Genomic DNA, 18311 nt, shown 5'->3' with positions numbered 1-18311 from the left:
CGGTATTCGTTAAAATCCCGTATACATGTGCACCTAGCCTTACAGTTCTTAGTTTATAATTCTTAATACTCCTATTCTCTTACTTAGTTTTTAATACTATTATTAATGATATAATAACATAGATAAGAATATGAACTAAATTTACATAAAAGTTACAAAAAATCTTTAGAATAGGAATAGGTAAATTATAATTATAATTTAATTTCAAAGTATAAGAAGCCCAATATCGGTGAAACATCTGAAAATAGACAAAATTCGGCTTTTAAAATATTTTGTTTTATTAATTATAACAGTTACTTTAAACGCTTTTTGATTATAAATAGTCGCAATTTATTAAAAAATAACGCTATTGAACGTAAAGTATTTCTACTAAAAAAAATTGAAGCAATTTTCTCCGAGGATGAGCGTTCCAATGTAGCAGCTGTGTCACTCTTGAAATCTAATTTCAATTAAGGAAACAAAAGCCAAAAGTTTTATTAAAGGGAATATCTTGTGGTCCCTTCCTACATCATTTTAATGTTCCCTTCAGTCTAGGGAATGAATTGGAATAAAGCGAAATCTAACTATACCTAAGGTAGGTGCGGCATATAAGGCCCAGAGGGTAACAAGGCACATCATTCAAAAATAACGCATCACGCACACAGAAGTAGCAAATATAACGAACTGGCAACAACGCTTGACATCGCACGCGCCTCTATTTTGACAGTAGCACATACAGTCAGAAAGGGAGGCTTGCGGTTGCGCTAGATGATATTATTTACGAAAATAAGTTTGTTTTTATTGAGTGTTTTAATTTATTCGGTGTTTAATGTACAGTCAAAGAATTTAATTTCCTACCCATTTCGTACCTTGTCACTTCATGTTGTTTGTTATTGTGACAAGGTACGAAATGGGTAGGAAATTAAATTCCTTGACCGTATATGGGTGCAAACAGAAGTCATGTTACTGTATGAAGAAGGGAAAAATTATAATTTTATATTAAATATTCTCTACTATTCTTGAACTTGTTGACCTTCTTACCAACGGGTAAGAAGGCCCACTGTCAGTGCGAGTAAAAAAGCTCGGTACCGGACCTTATTAAAGTTATGACATAAAATAGCAAATTTAAATCATTTAAGATAATTATAAGTATTTTTGATCTCTTAACTAAAACAACACTACCAAAATTCAATTTAAAAAGCAAATCCTTGGAATAATCCCAGAAGACTGATAGTTAATAAGTCACATCATATGTTAATTAGATTACCTTTTCTTTTCCTTGCAAAAATAGAAATCCAATAATTGTTATTTGTAAATATTACACATAAGATGCTGTAATTTGTTTGTTTTTGTTTACCAACATGCAATAGTTTGTGCCAATAGAAAATAGATATTCATATCATAATTAGAATAAGTAAACTGAACTGGACTGTGTATCTCGGTGAGGACTGACGTGGAGGAAAATGCATGTTTTACGTGTAAGTTAGTTTTAATAGAACCTTATGTACATTTTACTCTGTTTGCTCTCCTAATAAATAAAATAAAATAAAAATTAAATTAAATTAACAAGGACGATTTGATAAATATTTACTGCCTTACAAAAGGATAAGTGTAGCCTCAATGTTATTAGAACGTATTAATTCTCTAAAAGCCTTCAGTTCAATATACCCAAAAAATACATTAAGTAAGAAATAATAAGCGTTGTCATTTATTTTTCGTTAAAAGTTAGTGTTAAAAGAACTATAACTAACGAAGATTTAATGTTAGTTTTAGGCTAATATTTCGAGTAAAATAAACGATTTATTTTAAGGCCTAAAGTGAATTATTTCAACTAATTCAAAATATTCTTGTCTTGCTATTTTTAAACTTATATAAAAAACAATATTTGGTATCTGCCAAGTGTTGTTTTTGTATAAGTTTAAAACTAAAAACGATTAAAATCTCTGACTACTGTCAAAATGTTGATGTTTTTTGCAGGCCGTAATACTCTGCTAGTATTCAATAAGGCCCAAAACAGCACTTTTATAAAACTTGTATTATTCAAGAGTGTCGTAATATATTTATAACTATTTTGGTACATGAAGAAACTTAGGCAAATGAGAAACCTATATTGAGTGAATTTTAGTAATATCCTAATTATAAAAAAATATTTCAATATAAAAAAAGGTGGGCACTTACTTTACTACTAATAGTATAAACACATGTTTATTACGACATTAAAAAAATATTTAAGTACATTTACGGATTACCTAGATTAAGTCATAATATACTTCCACCAGACTAAACCTATTTTGCGGATAATAAATACATATTATTAGTACTATCCTAGATTGTGAATAGGTAAAATAGATTTTAATGTTTGAATTACTAATTTGTATAAATTAAGCTAAAATTCAACAAATAAACTCGGGGACAAATGGAAATAAACCAAAAAAAAAATTATATGTACAAAATTTTACGTTTTTAAACTACTAATTTTTATATTAATTTGCTGGTATAAAACTTGCTTGTTGAACCAACATAATAAAATATTGTGATGTGTAAGTAAACCATACCACCTATTTAACACTTTTACAGCCTAATGTTTATACTTGTTCCGCAGTCTATTTTAATTTTGATTCTGCTGAGGAGTTTCAAAATGAAATAAACCGTTTCAGCTACTCCCGGGAAGAAGGCGCATGTCTCAGAATCGCTAACGAACTTTATTCAAGCCCCCAGTTTAAAATCTTATTTGAATAAATCTCAACTAGTTACGCCGTTGCGTTGGAATATTCACGCGTTAAAATAAAGCATGTATCCTTTCACGCTAACAATGAGCAATTTGTCAATATTACATACGTACTAAACTTATTATGCTGTGCTATGCATAGTACAGTCAGCATCAAAAGTAGCGGATTAAACAACGCTTCAAAAGTATCTACCATTCTGTAACAGCTTAACAAAAAGTGATAGTTCTATATGTAGAACAATTTAGACTGTAAAAGATATACTTTTGAACGTGAATTTTAGATATTTATTTACATTTAGAGCATTTATCCGGAATATCAGATACTTTTGGTGCATTGTTTCATCCGCTACTTTTGATGCTGACTGTACCAATATACAATTGAAAATAAATGAAAACTATACAACTTTAACCTTTAAGGTTTCAGGTAGTCTGTCCTTGAAAATAATAATTGAATAGTCTATTTTTCGAGTGATTATTTTCATGAGTATCGCGTATAGTCATCGTGAAGAAACCTGATAAAAAGTTATGCACCTGCCTTGACTCCTTCCATTTGAAGAAGGCTGCACACAAGAACCACTTGTAACTGCCAAGTACTTCTCGAAGCTTGCTTGTAAAGGGTTTTGGATGCTTAAGCTTGATGATGTTAGTTCTACGTTCTGCACATTTGAGACCCCTTTTGGCAGATATCGCTTCCTAAGGATGCCTATTGGAATCAACTGTGCGCCAGATATATTTACGTCGCTGCCGACATTGATGATCTGAAGTGTGTTTTCAGCACCAAAGAAGTTTAATATTTTGGTCATCTATATAGCACCGAAGCGATGCGTCCGGTTTCAAAACCAATTAAAGCAACAAGTGACATAAGGCCTGATTCGTAACGAATTTACCAAATTCAGAGTGCATTTTCTTGAATATTTTCCGGCCTACTTTATACATACATACGGCCCGATTAGAAGAATGATTAAGACACGTTTAAGATCTTAAAAAGATCGATAACTAAACGACATGTTAAATCTGACGTTTATTTCGATTCCGCTGTGATCCCAATAAGATCTACTCGTATCTACGATATTTCTAACGTCAAAGTGACATTGGTTGCCCGAATCTAGCTGCTTTTGTCAATTAGACGACATCCAAACGATATCTAAATGAGAATTTATCTATACCAGCGGCTGTAGCACGGTCGCATTTTTATCACTTGTCACTATGCCTGTCACTTTCTCACTTACATACATGCTAGAACGTAACAGGCATATTGACAAATTGCTCAATGTTAGCGTGAAAGGATTGAGAATGCGACCGTGCTATAGCATATACAGTCGCAGAACTAATCGTTAGCGTAGGTATCTCATTCTTATTATGTGATTGACGGAATTGTATTTCGGATAAGCAAATAATTATTCTGGTTAGATTAGATTAGATGATTTATTTCATGAAAGACAATTAGATAATAAATTTGCATTGATGTCAAAAATATAAGAATTTCTATCAGGATGGTCAATTAAAAAAATAACAAAAATTATAGCTGTAATAAGGATTGTCAATACAATTAGAATAACAGTAAGTAGGTAAATACTTTCAAAATCCAATATATAAATTATAAATATAAATTGAACACATGAAGTCTAGATCCTGTCACTAAACACATTTGGGAATAGAGAAATGTAACCATTTTTTTTCCTAAATAAAGCCTGGTACATACATTGTTTTTAATTGGCGAATAATGCAATCACTGTCAATACAAATAAAGAATTTTAATCATATTATGAACATGCAAGCTATCTAAGTGCCATCATGTGGGTACTATTTTTATTACTATTAAGTTTATGTTTTATATTTTTATCTGAGGGTATTTATTTACCTTTCAATAAAAATACAAACCTTTTGTGTGAACTAATTGCTACTATTTTATTATATAATAAGGTTAGTAACAGATAATGGTCCTCAATTTCTGCACAAGAATTAAGGCAGATTGCTGAATTCTAACGAATAATGTGCAGAAGGTAAAAATAATATTCACCAAGACACAGGAGGACCACACTGCTTGTCAATGCGCCACAACACCGTTAGGGTTGCAGGCGTCGCACACGGAGTAGACCGCGAGCCAGGGACAGATTTCCATGACTAATCGCCTGCCGGGTGAAAACTCGTATAGTGATTAATGGCTATGTGTGATGAATCCTCGTGGACGTCAGCTGCCGCTCCGTTGGTAGGACGAAGAATGGCAACCACCGAAACACGTAAAAAAGAAGTCATCGCCTTCCGTTTGATACTTTGTCAGATGATAGTTCAGATGCTATTGTTAATTTAAAAATCGCCTGCTGGTGGTATAACGTTGGTATTGCGGTGGTAAGAACGTCAGCTGATCGCATACCTTTTTTATGATAGTAGAACAAAATCATGAAACGTTGCACGTAGCATTCCATCGGGCATTTCAAATAAACGTATCACGTAATTTCCACATTATGCATACTTTGCGGACATAGAGTGGTAAGGCGCGTATTTTTTACATGTTCATGTGAATAGATGACGGTCTTCCCACCGCGACGATTGACGGTTTTTTTTTAATTTTAAAACAGCATCTAAACTATCATCTGACAAAGTATCAGCCGGGAGGCGATGACTGACGATATAATGCTTCTGGCCCACGGTCTAGAGAGCACTGGTACTGGCTTACCACAGACAATGGACGTTACCGAAGAATCAGATACCGAAGAAATCGGGTTCAAATCTTACAGCGTAACAAATGACCGTCTGCCTCTGCTTTCACAACGGAGCCAACGGTCACTCAAAGGTACAGTGATCCAAATTGTATCCTTCCAGACTCAGACGACGCCGCAACACGTCCACTACCAAATCCAACGGCAGTTTCTATATATATTTCTACAGCGTGTAGCAGGTGGCAGTGGTATCGTTACTAGAAGCAAGCCTTATTGAGGCTTCTGCCACAAATATACAATTTTGACTCGTTTCCTTTATTTAATTTGATTTTTTACTGGCAACAGGTACAATGTTATGTAAGCTTGTTACTTAAAGCCCGACCAGAAATATATGATAGTTGTCAAGAGCGCGCTGTTATTTTCATGTATAGGGTGACAGTTGAGTTTAGTATGAAAATGTTAGTTCCAATGAAATTCCGCAATATGGCGCGTGATCATATATTACTGGTCAGGTTTTACTTAATTCATTATAAGGAGAAAGATATAGTAGTATTGAACCTCTTTAGTTAAAGTTTTATGCTTTTGACGCACGGCACGTCAGTAAGGGGTTACTTGCATCTTTTTTTGTTATATTGTGTTCTGTTGACAGTGTTGAAACATCGATTAACTTTTCATATAGTGAAAAGCAGTATGTATTTCACGGAAGAAAAATCAAGACAAACTTGGATTACACACGTTTCTCACGTCGGTATTCGGTTTCTGGTTTTTATTTTATTATGTAGTGCAGTGCATATAAATACACACTTAAAAGAAAAATTAAAGCAATAACAACGTGTATTAATTCAATCGTTGACTTTCTCTACCTTATTAAATATTTTTTGCACATTTTATACTATTCCGTTCTTGAGGAGTGAGTGTGAAGTATATGGTAGCAAATTTAATTATATTTCAAGGAGGTATTTGAATCCCTCACGTTGCTCAAGATTCCACGCCCTTCCCTTCCTACGTGCCTTTTACGATATTCCTTGTTACGCTCAGGATTATATTCTGGAATACCAACACTTCTGCTCCCTGGCAAAGAAATCTACTATTTCACCACACTTGCTCATGAAGCGGGGTATTAGAAAAAACTTTTATTGATTAATTTAATGTATATTTTAGAACATTTTTCACACAATTTTCTATCGTTGCTGCATAGTGGTGGTAGGTGTACCTTACATAATAATTTCACTTTTTTACCAAAACTGCACCGCGTCAGCCTAGTCGGGACGGTCGACTGCGTCCGGTAACGTTCCATTAGCTAGCATATGCAGATATTTCACGCGCGTAAACAAAGCACGTCGTACATCTCTTTACAATCAAACTGTGCTTGTTCGAATGTATAATCCGACCAAATTAACACTATGGAAACGGTTACTTTTGCTTTATTTTTCGATGACTAGTTATTTTTAGTAACGTCGCTTTGAAGCTGAATTTAGTGCTTTAAAAACAGCACCAGGTTGTAAAATACATTTTGTTATAATTACACAGCAGTGATAATATATTTCTACTCGTCGACTAGAATTGTTGAATTAAGATTTCGTACACCAAACTATAATTTCCCACAGAACTATACGATTCATTTCGATACGCTGTAGTCAACTGTAAATAGTTATTTCCGCGAGGGTTTCAAGGCACTAGGGTTAAACAAACTTTGCCTCCGAGTGAAACACAAAATTTTCACCACACCAACGCACGGAAACTACTAACTATGAAATACCAAAAAAAAAAACAAATTAAATCAAATTCAAATGAACGTAAAAAAGAAACAACATTCAAAATCATCATTTAAAAGTCAATTCTACTAGCTGACATAAGATAACAACTCAAAATTTGCATCTGATTACTTTACCCCACATGTGGATAAAATGCAACTTTCTCATTAGTGTTGGAACAATCAAGCGGACCTTTACCAAATAGTGTGATGAAAAAAAAAAAACCGACACGACCCATAGTACACTGAGCAGGTGCGAGGTCGCGCTGAGTCCCACGTTTTATACTATATTTGTGTCTACTGAGATACTTACCTATTTTCATTAATTATTTAGGTTTTATAGTAAAAAAAGTATTATTTTAGATGACTCATAGAAAAAGTATTGTATGCAACAGTTATATAATCAAGCTTTTCAATCTCATACCCAAATTAAGAACTCAGCAAGCTTCGTTGCCGTGTTCACATCTCTATATTATATCACGATTGTATAAAATACTATTGTGTAATTTCTCCTAGATATATTATATTTTAGTATCTACGTATAATATGATAAATGCAGTTCATTTTATTACTTACCTACTTGCGGTACTTTACACAAACAACGTACAGTACATAAACAACTCGCAAAATTTTAGTAAAGAATTGATACGAAAAATCTTTCTTGAAAAAATAAGCATTCAAGCAAGCAAGATATTACGCGAGAGGCAACAAAAAAATCAAGCTATCGTCTAGGCAAAGTGTTTGACTGTTGGCAAATAGATTGCTACTTGAGATAGCATTTCCTAGCGGGGACTAGGACGGAAACGAGTGACGGAAGAGGTTGGTCCGCCACTGATGGCCCGTGGCTCGGCTTCTTTATGCCTCGTATTCTGTGACTGACAATAATAAAATTCTCTTGAATATTGAATGTAATCGGTAACAAAAATACTGACGAGCCGTTGAACGGTATAATCGGTATCGTTAGTTGTAATACTAAGGAAAAGCAGTTTTTGAAGTGAAAACTTCTTTAGCGGTGCTGTGCACTTTTTGTGATGGGAAAAAAATGTTAAAATCGTGACAGGTCACGTGACCGACAGATTCGTCAGATTGAAAATTCGTAAGACGGACACGTGACCTGATCAAAAAACTCCATGATGGTTTTAGTAATGATGATGGTGTAAGAGTCGTTGAAATTATGGATGGAAATCGATTTTTCTGAGAGATAAACTGTTTAATGTTAAATAATTGTAATAGTTCTGAAGTGTTACATTTTTAATGCAATATAAATTGTCATGTTTGCGTACGATAGCGCAATAAATGAATATTGTATTTTACCACATACTGATAATTAAAGCAATTTGTGCAAAATTATTCCCTAACCATTCCGAAATATCAAAAATGCACAACGTTAATATTCAAGTTTTCCATTCTGCCGGCACTCCCGGAGTGCAACCCGTTCAACTTTTTTTCGAACGGCCCTCATAAAATTTTGTTAACGTATGATGGAATCCTGCCTTTACGCATACACAATTGTGCGTTAAGTGTTTAACAGTGCTTTAAAACATATGTATGCAAGTCTTTATAGACATGGGTACATATGTTTTCATGCATACATACATATATTTATTATATGCATACTGTTGGGTGGACCTCTAAGTGTTGTTAATCTGGGCCCTGCAACACGTCAAAAAATCTGCCTCCATCTCATCTGTGCACTTGTAAGTGATATTCAGGAACAGGATTCCTTGTTTCACGCAATCTCTTATGTAGTGCACCTTGAGGTCTACGTGCTTTGACTTGGAGGATACTATAGGTTTGTGTAGCAGCTTGATTATCGCTCCAAATAGTTATCTGTTCGCAATCAATGCCTAGATCTCTGAACAGATCTCTTACGTGAACAGTTTGTTTCGCAGCTTCTGTCAGAGCTGTGTACTTCGATTCTGCTGTTGATAGGGCTACACTTCTTTGCTTCTTGGATGCCCAACTGATAGCTGCTCCAGCGTATTTGAAAGTGTAACCAGAGCAGGACTTCTGTCTAACTTGGAAGCACCCCAGTCAGCATCCGCCATGCCTTCTAAGGGCTCTTGTGACTTGGAGTAAGTTAGGCCGACGTCAATTGTGCCTTTTAAGTAGCATAATACTCGCTTAGCTGATTTGAAATGCTCCGGTCCAAAACAATCATTAAATCTTGATAAACGATGATAGTTAACAGCGTACGTTACATCAGGTCGGCTAGCAACTGAGAGATACATCAATGTTCCAATTAGGTTTCTGTAAGGGAAGTTCTCTTCTCCTATTTTCGTATTAGGCTCCAGATTCACATTCACTTCTATCGGGGTGGTCGCGGTTTTGCAGTCCTCCATCTTAAATTTCTTTAATGTTCTCCTGTTGACTCGTCGCTGGTTGAACCCGGCTCGGGTATCTCACCACTTGCGTATCCTCATTACTATTACTTACCGCTGGTGCTTGGAGACACCACGTATTGTAATTTTCTTTCGTCAGGGCTTCGATAAGATGGTAAGACGACGGAGCCTGCCGACTTGCTCATTTCGAACGAAGTTTTATTTTCACCGACTACATTAAACCAGCGAATCACGCTCTGCTACCACTTGTTGGGTGGAGAGGCGGATGAAAGAATAAATTATATTTAGGAATAAACGTTTGTTTTATTTCCTTTGTCACATTAATATAAGATCATGCACATTTTGTTATTTTTTTACAATATGTCACAATTTACACATGAATGAACTGACACGAATTTAAAACCTCGCAATAGTGGTCTGCCAGTACGTTCATAGATTTCTAACATAAACATATTTGTCGGCATATACTGCCGTTTCACAACCTCTTTTTAGCCCAAAGCCCAACTGCGCAGGTTTAAATTTGCTTGATAGGCGGAAATGAAGTTTTAGATGTAAGGGGCCGAAATGTGTTTCCAACTGCAATTCATCGTGTTCCGCCATCTTTTTCATGAGCTCAACAAGATAAGCTTCATATTGTAAGGGGACGATGTCTTGGCAAACTTTACCCGCAAGCATTAAATATGTCAGTGTGATTAGCTAGCGGACTAATTAAATTTGTTAGGTGTTGTGGAGAGATGCCGTTTAGTTTGCCTGCTGATCCAGCTGTAAAAGAGGGAGAGTATCGCATGTAGAATTGCAGTTTTCGATACTTGTAGTGGTTGGGAAAAGGTAGCTGGACGGTTGGGTTGCGACGACGACGTTGAAGCGGAGGGATATTTCTCTTGCCGAGCAATGAGTACGGCAGTAGAGCATGTCACCAAGGTATCGCTAGAAAAAAGCAATCTAGTTGCTCCTTTTAAGTTGCCATCGAATAATTTAATTTTCTATAGATTTGCACTTGTACTTTGGTTGATAATAAGCGGGGAGTTTGGTCTGTCGGGGTATTAGCGGGATGAGAAATGGGAAAGGAGTTACATTTCTTTTGATAATTGATGTAAAACTCCGGTTGGATTTAATGTGTGGGATATGTAAATTGTGATAAGCAAATGTTAAAAGACGTCCCGCTTAAAAAAATATGCTATAAATATCTATAATATATAATAGGGTCCGTATTAGCGTTACTGTTAGTTCTTGTTCGGGAAAGTTGCGGTTCGATTCTGGGGCTGTGAGCGCAAACGCAGTGAATATTTTGAGGCCGCATTTGCTTTTTTATGCCAAACCTTTGGTCTTTAATAAAAGCGCACATGCCGGTCGGTAGCATACGGCAACTAGAATTGGCAAACTCAATGCGGGACTCTACCATATTCAGTACAAAAATGCTTGTGGCGCACAGTGCCGTACACTACTGGAATCGTGTATTAACGTCATCTAACAATGTACCTAAATTATTCTAAAATAAAATTATATAAGTAATTAAAAAGTCTATTTTAGAATAAAGTACTCGACACTGCGCAAGCAAGCAGGCCTGCGCTACACGACTACGTTTGTCAAGTGGCACAGACAGCTGTCTTATATTTCCCCATCATTGTATATCGTTGTCCATTTGTTGCTTCAAAACAAACAAAGACTTCCCTCTGCGTCTTTAAGCTCATTAGTGAGATGGGCTTATGATAGCGAACGTCTCGCGCTATTGGCTGTATTTCCCTCGAGAGTCAAAGTATGACACGCGTAATGCAATAATCTATGTTCAGGGAGTTCATACCCAACATCGAGGTACCTACAGCGATTTAGTGATTTTTCTGAAATCATTAAATTGATATTTAAAATGTAAATTTAATCGTCTCTGTGGTAACTGTTTCAAAAAATATAACAGGAAAAATAGTTGAATTCTTAAATTACTGAAAAACTAGTGCCTATGTGAGCTGTATAGACCTCGCGAGCATAGTTTAAAACTGAATAAATGTATGACTCACCCGTTTAGGTATTACGAAAACTTGAATTGACATAAAATCCATTTAACTATCAAACCTTCTCACAAAATTTCACAGGAATCGGTATTAAAATGCAACCTGTAGAGTAGAATTTACTTGACTTGACTTGACTTTACTTTACTTTACTCTACTCTAATTTACTTTACTTTACTTTACTTTAGAACTGACAGACTGACATGCGAAACCATTTTTGGCCAAGCTGAAACCGAGATGCTTAGTTCGCACTTCGCGTGCTCAATAATTTAGATTTGTTTGATTTGCCAGTCTCTACTCCCTCTAAAGTTGCAAAAAAGATGTCATGCTCTCCAGCAACCCCACATTGCATTTTTGCATTTTTTATTATATGAGGATTTAGTACACAATAGGCACTCAATTTATACTTCCTTAAAAAAATTGTACCTCAACAGATTAGGAGTACAAGCCAAAAGTATTTGGGGTTGCAGTTGAGCATCCTGCCGGCAACCCCCTCTCGAATTTTCCCGTAAATACTATGTTTTCTACTAAACGATAGGCTAGAAAATGTACTCACGATTTTACCCTCAAATAAACTTTGTCTAGTTTAATTACCTAACAGCCGCTAGAAAACTCGCAAAATATGCCCACTCTATGTAGGAACTTACTTTGGTTATATCGCGTGTACATTTCGTATCGCGGTTCCGCGATAATAAAAAAAAAAAGTTTATTTGAGGGTAAAATCGTGAGTACAAAATTTTCTGGCATCTCGTTTAGTAGAAAATATAGTATTTATGGGAAAACTCGAGAAGGGGTTACCGGGATGATGCTCAACAGCAACCCCAAATACTTTTGGCTTGTACTCCTAATCTGTAGAGGTACAATTTTTTTTAATTACATACAAATTGAGTACCTATTGTGTACTAAATGCTGATATAATAAAAAATGCAAAAATGCAATGTGGGGTTGCTGGAGAGCATGACATAAAAAAGGAGTTTTATACTCCTGATAAAAATGGCTATCCAAATAAAAATGTTATTTAGTATTTGAGTTCGAGAAAGCGCAACGTACGAGCAGCCTGCAACAAGTTCTCTAAGCCCAAGATCGATCACTACCCTAGGCAATGTCAACACCTGCGAATTGTGAATTGTGACCGCCTAATCTAATGTAAGTAGAGACTGACTCCTAAAATATGTGAACTCTTTAGAACGCCAAGTTCTTGTGACAGCGGCGATAATCACTGATCCCATTATGTTCGGCCCAGTGTAGTTTTTAAATCTCACCATCCCTACCAAAGGGCGATCAGCGGATAGTGCACGATTAGGTGGATACACCAAATCAGTAACAGTGCCAACGGAACCATAAACTAAACCTTTCTCAACTCACAAGTTTGTTTTCATGACCCTGCTGACAACGCAGAGGTAAATAGTTTTGAATTTATTTGAATGCCTGGAAACCGTTCCGAGCACTCTAAAAATAATATTCAAATCAAACTTTCGTTGAAAGGAATAAAATAAAGTAACGTGTCATACTGATTTTTTTTTAGTTCTATTAGACGCAGTGTAAATTTTCAATTTAAACAAACGATCACTTCTTTTCTGTCGTCATATTCCATCTAGAGGACTTACGTGCCATATTTTTATTAAGACGCTCGGCTGCCTGCTCTAAAGTATCACTAATCCGTTTTCTGCCGTTTCCATAGCCTTCGTTGCAGCTGATATAACAACTGGAGGAATTAAAGCCAGGGTTGAGTTGCTGCCTCATACTTAACTCAGCATACGACATCAAAATTGCATCATTCTGTCGGGCCGTCTGAACATGTCATAACATTGTGTTTCCAAAACTCTGATCATTTGAACCCAATGAGAACCTACATTGGTACTGTAAATTCCACACAGCAAAGTAGTAGGCCGTTCAACTGAGGTGGTTTTATATAAATATGCGGTCCCTGCGGTACTAGCCGGTGACTTACATACACAGAATAGGAATCAAAGAGAAAATAATCCTCTTCCCGATTCTGGGTATGAGCTTTCCAATTGCAATACTTATTAATAAAAAAACAACCTAAGAAAGCTGAAGCATCCGTTTCCTTAAGTTGCGCGCTATTGAAGTCTGTAGTTACATCAAATGATTTACTTTTGTAAGTTTGGAATTGGATTAATTGTGTTTTTTGTTTTTTGATTTACATTGAGATTATTATCATCTAACCATTTCGTAACATTCGTTAGCGTATATTGTGTAACATAGAGAATCGAATCACCATTCATCTCTTTACTATGAATAAATTTATTCAGGGACCATAATTGTATATCCGCAACGCAGGCTCCGTCAGGTGAACACAAAACTCAGGATCGGCTACAGGCGTCGTCTCTTTAATTATGATAGTTGTGTTATCTGCGAAAAGTATATCGTATCATTATGTGTGGCTCTATCTATCTAAAGAAACAATATCGGCCCTAGTATGCTGACCTGTGGCACGCCGCATTTAATAACCACGTAAGGTGAATTATATGATTCCTTGTAACAAAAAAGTCTAAAGTACCAGACTACGTCAAAACGTTCGACTAATTGTTTTCTTCAACCTAAGCTTGATGGGCAACAATGAACCCTTCTAAATAATAAATAAATACATATAATTTGACATTCTTACACAAATTGACTAAGTCCCACAGTAAGCTCAATAAGGCTTGTGACGAGGGTACTTAGACAACGATATATATAATATATAAATATTTATAAATACGTAATTCCATAGAAAATACCTATGACTCAGGAACAAAACAAGGACATCCGTACTCATCACACAAATAAATGCTCTTACTAGGATTTGAACCCGGGACCATCGGCTTCTTAGGCAGGGTACCCATTAAGCCAGACCGGTCGTCAACTACCTAGCTTGTTTTTGGTATGTTGTCGGAAATGTTAAAATGTGTTTTAGTTCCGTCTCATTGCGTAAGTTGCATTATTCATATGCCTATTAAATAATGAAAATACATACTAAAATATATATAAACATAAAACTAATTAAAAACGCTCTGTAGACATTCATTGAACTTAGTTTTTTCAATGAATTTTATTTTAATCAAGCACAAAAATCATAACATTAAAACAACATGTCAAAACTTAAAATCTAAAACAAAAAGGTATGTACATAAAAGACAAAAAAACTTTCATGTTGTTAACTGACTTGTTCTAAGTTAAGCTATCATTTCTTTTTGATTAATAAAAAAAAAATATAAGTAATACAATTAACTAAACTAAAACTACTATATAAAACTAAAAATCTAAATCTAGAATGGGCCCCCGTGGCAAGGTACCGAGGATGCTGGCAGCATCGCTATGCTCAAGCGTTGGGCGAGGAAGCTGCCAGCTCTCTTATCTCCGGTCCCATCCACCAGCCGTTTCGCCAATTGCCGGTATAGGCCCTGTGCTGCGTGGACCCACGGACCAAGAGTCTCGACTCCAAATGCAACAAAGTTGTAGTTGGTGTCGAGACTCCCGTATTTGCGCTTTTTGAGGGCCTCTGCCGCTTCCGCCGCCGCGCCGTCTTTGTGTGTAGTACCATGGAGGTGGGAAGGTGCCAGCGTGTCAACACAAGTTGCGTCCCACACGAGCACACGTCCCATCCTCAACGGAATCAAAGACATCCGGTCTGGTCTCTTGCCATCGTCTCTGGCAATACCGGCAGGCTCAAGTATAGCCGGAACGTTGACGGTGGTAAGTGACCGACGGATTATGTCGTTAAGTGCAGCGTGGCCCGAAAGGCGACCCGCGCTACGTTGGCAAGCAAGTCCGTGGCGTCCCAGTTGGTCCACCTCAAAGCCACAGGAGCATTTGTGCGGTGCGCAGATTGGGGCCCCTAAACGTAGCCCCACTGCCAATCGGAGTGTTTCGGAGTCTAGGTGGGTACCAATACTGGGCGACGGGTAGGCATTCAGCCAGTGACCTGCCTCTCTGCAGCCGACAGCCAACAGCCGGGCTCGTTCAGCTCCTGCGCTGCTATTTAGGAGGGAGGTATATGTAATTTGTTTACAACATCGTCCCACCCCCTTTGTGAACATGGGTTGTGTGGAATGTTTTGCCCCGGGCAGGCAGATAGCCAGGCATTTCTAGCATCATCCAAGCCTGAGATCTCGAAGTTTGTGGGCGGAGCTTATGATTTTTCCTACGAGGCCAGCAGAGCCGTGAACAGACGGTAGAAATGCGGGCAGCGAAACACTCGAAATTTTGCGCACTCCGAGCCCGCCGTACCGGTCGGGCAGGGATGCTTGGAGCCAAGATCGGTGAGCTTTAAATTTAATATAATTTCCAAGTGGATTTGAACTAAGGAGTCGATAGGCGTCAGTAAATTTGGATGTTTCCAGAAGGGGCTGCACCGAAGCATGTATGTTAATTTTGGCACGAAAAGACAGAATTTAAGGATAAAAAAGGCCGAATGGGGGCTAATTTCTAGTAGACGATCGGCGCAATTTTCGAATTTAGCTATGATATTGTTAATAAAGTCAGGAAAAGAGTCATCAAAAATTGGTGTCCCTAGGAGGCTAAGAGTCTCTTTTGTAACAGGTTTTATATTTGGTGCTAAGAGATTAAATTTATTGGTAATATCTAAGTGGTTAATGGATGTATCGTGAATATAAAGTTCACATTTGTTATAATTTAGATCTTAGATAGATTCAAATTTTGTTTTGAGGGTCGAAAGGTCAGAAAGTACAGTTTATTCATATTGTCCATATTGTTTATGGTTGTTACTTGTACTAAAGTCTTTATTATTTTACTTACGATATTTGCCTTCCCACAAAAGCAAAAGAACCAAATGTTATTTATATTCGGTTTGAAAGTCGTACGTTGTCTTACCAAGGTAAATTGAAACCTTAATTGACTACGAATACTTTGGATTATTTTCCATTATCAGCCTTAACCAAACGAAACAATAATTCGGGCCTACTTGTTATCAGCGAAAGAACCGCAGTCGTTGTTTGCGACCGTTTAGCGTGCGGCGGCCGCAGCTCCAGTTTTACAGTAGGTAAGTCTGATCTAGATTGGATTGCTAATGGAATCGTGTGAACTGCCCATTGGAAGTCATTTACGTACTGCGTGATGGCGGCGGTTCGGACTCGTATGAGTAACGTGTAACGTTACGGGACGTGATTAGACTAGAGGCGCTAGTGTAGCGTGACAGCGTGAGGTCTCCGAAATGTCAATTGTCAGTGTTTCTGGATGGGCTACATGCGTTTATTACAATTATAATAATTTTGTTATATTTTTGTAATATCTCGGATTATTTATTGAATACATGAGTACGGCTCAATGCGTGCCAGTACTTTAAGGCCCAGTGAGTTCGCGGTATTTTCTGACTCTCACTGAGCGTAAGCGTGAGCGAGATGGAGTGCATGCCCGAGAGCGCGGATATCAAGTTTTTTTTTTAACTTTTAAAATTAATAAAAAAAAAATTGATACGTTCATATTTTTAATTTACTGAAATTATTTGCATAATTAATTTGGAACGGGGTACGTCCTTCAACTACGTCCACAAGAGAGGTATGGGCATTATGAATGTCATCACTTTGTGTGGCAGGGCACAGCACAGCGGTTGTCATTCCAGATCTAAAGCAGAGCCCAATTGGGGAAGTACTTCCACCTTACAGAAGTATCGCAGCTAAATACTTAACACTAGACCCTATTCATAGTGTTGTGTTCCTGCCGGTGAGTAGATAAGGTTGCCGGAGCTCAACGAGGGTGCGGAGAGTTAGGGTCGGCAACGTGCATGTAACTACTCCGGAGATGCAGATGTACATAGGCTACGGAGACTGCTTACCATCAGGCGGACCGTATGCTAGTTTGCCACTGACGTAGTATAAAAAAAAATGCACTTTAAACCTATGTTCGTGATTTTTTTCTATCGTGCGAAAGTGAAGAACTCAGGATTGGAATCTATAGAGTCCCTCGAGAAAGGCCTCGAGATTGCTACTTAAATTTCTGGCAACCGTAAAAATTACACTAAAAAGCACTACGACTTTCTAAAAACTCCGTTTTCTGACGCTACGACTTCACCTTAAAAGCGGAGTTAAGAAAGCAGGTACAAAACTAAGCGGGACGAAGGAACAACTTATTAAAAGGTTAGATTTTTAAGTTATGTTGTTATAGTATTTATTAATCCTTTGAACGCTTTATGGCATAAACACAAACATCACTCAAACGCCAAGCCCTCGGGCGCTAGGGAGCTACTCGTAATGTAAACCTTACTCGAAAGTGTGAAGGTTACTTTGACAACGTCCGTCATAACACCTATGTGTCCTTGGCGCTGCGGGCACGACGGCACACGACACCTTTAGGGGTTCTTGGCGTTCAAAAGGTTAAGTATGATTTGAAATAAAAAACGTTGTCACGTCAATAATAACAATGAATTTGACAGCTTTACTTTGGAACTTACTCAACAGTGACGCCAACCTGTGAGCACAAAAACGGTAGCCCTCATTGTCAATGAGGTTTGCTATAAAAATGCGACTGCTCAGATAAAACAAACAGATGTGCCCCAAATCTTAATGTTTAAATGTGTTAATGAAGTGGCGAGAGACACGAGGCGCTGCACGCTCAGATGTCGCGCATGACTTTGAATAAGTAATCTTCTTAGTCAAACGCTGGATGCCGCTCAGTTTTCAGAAAATAAACTTAGGGTTGTTACTTGCTGTAAATAAACGCAAATGTTTGTACCAACTTATATACCTATCATGCTGCCGCCGACGTGTATTCTCCCTGGAATACGTCTTTCTTCAACATAATTTTCAATTAATGACTTCGTTAAAATATATATACTTCCTTGTACTCATTATTGTATATGAGTTTTAAAATTTCAGCGTTCCGTAGATG

This window comes from Cydia pomonella, chromosome 1, assembly GCF_033807575.1.
Source record: "Cydia pomonella isolate Wapato2018A chromosome 1, ilCydPomo1, whole genome shotgun sequence".
Classification (NCBI taxonomy): Eukaryota; Metazoa; Arthropoda; class Insecta; order Lepidoptera; family Tortricidae; genus Cydia; species Cydia pomonella.
This window is presented reverse-complemented; position numbering follows the sequence as displayed.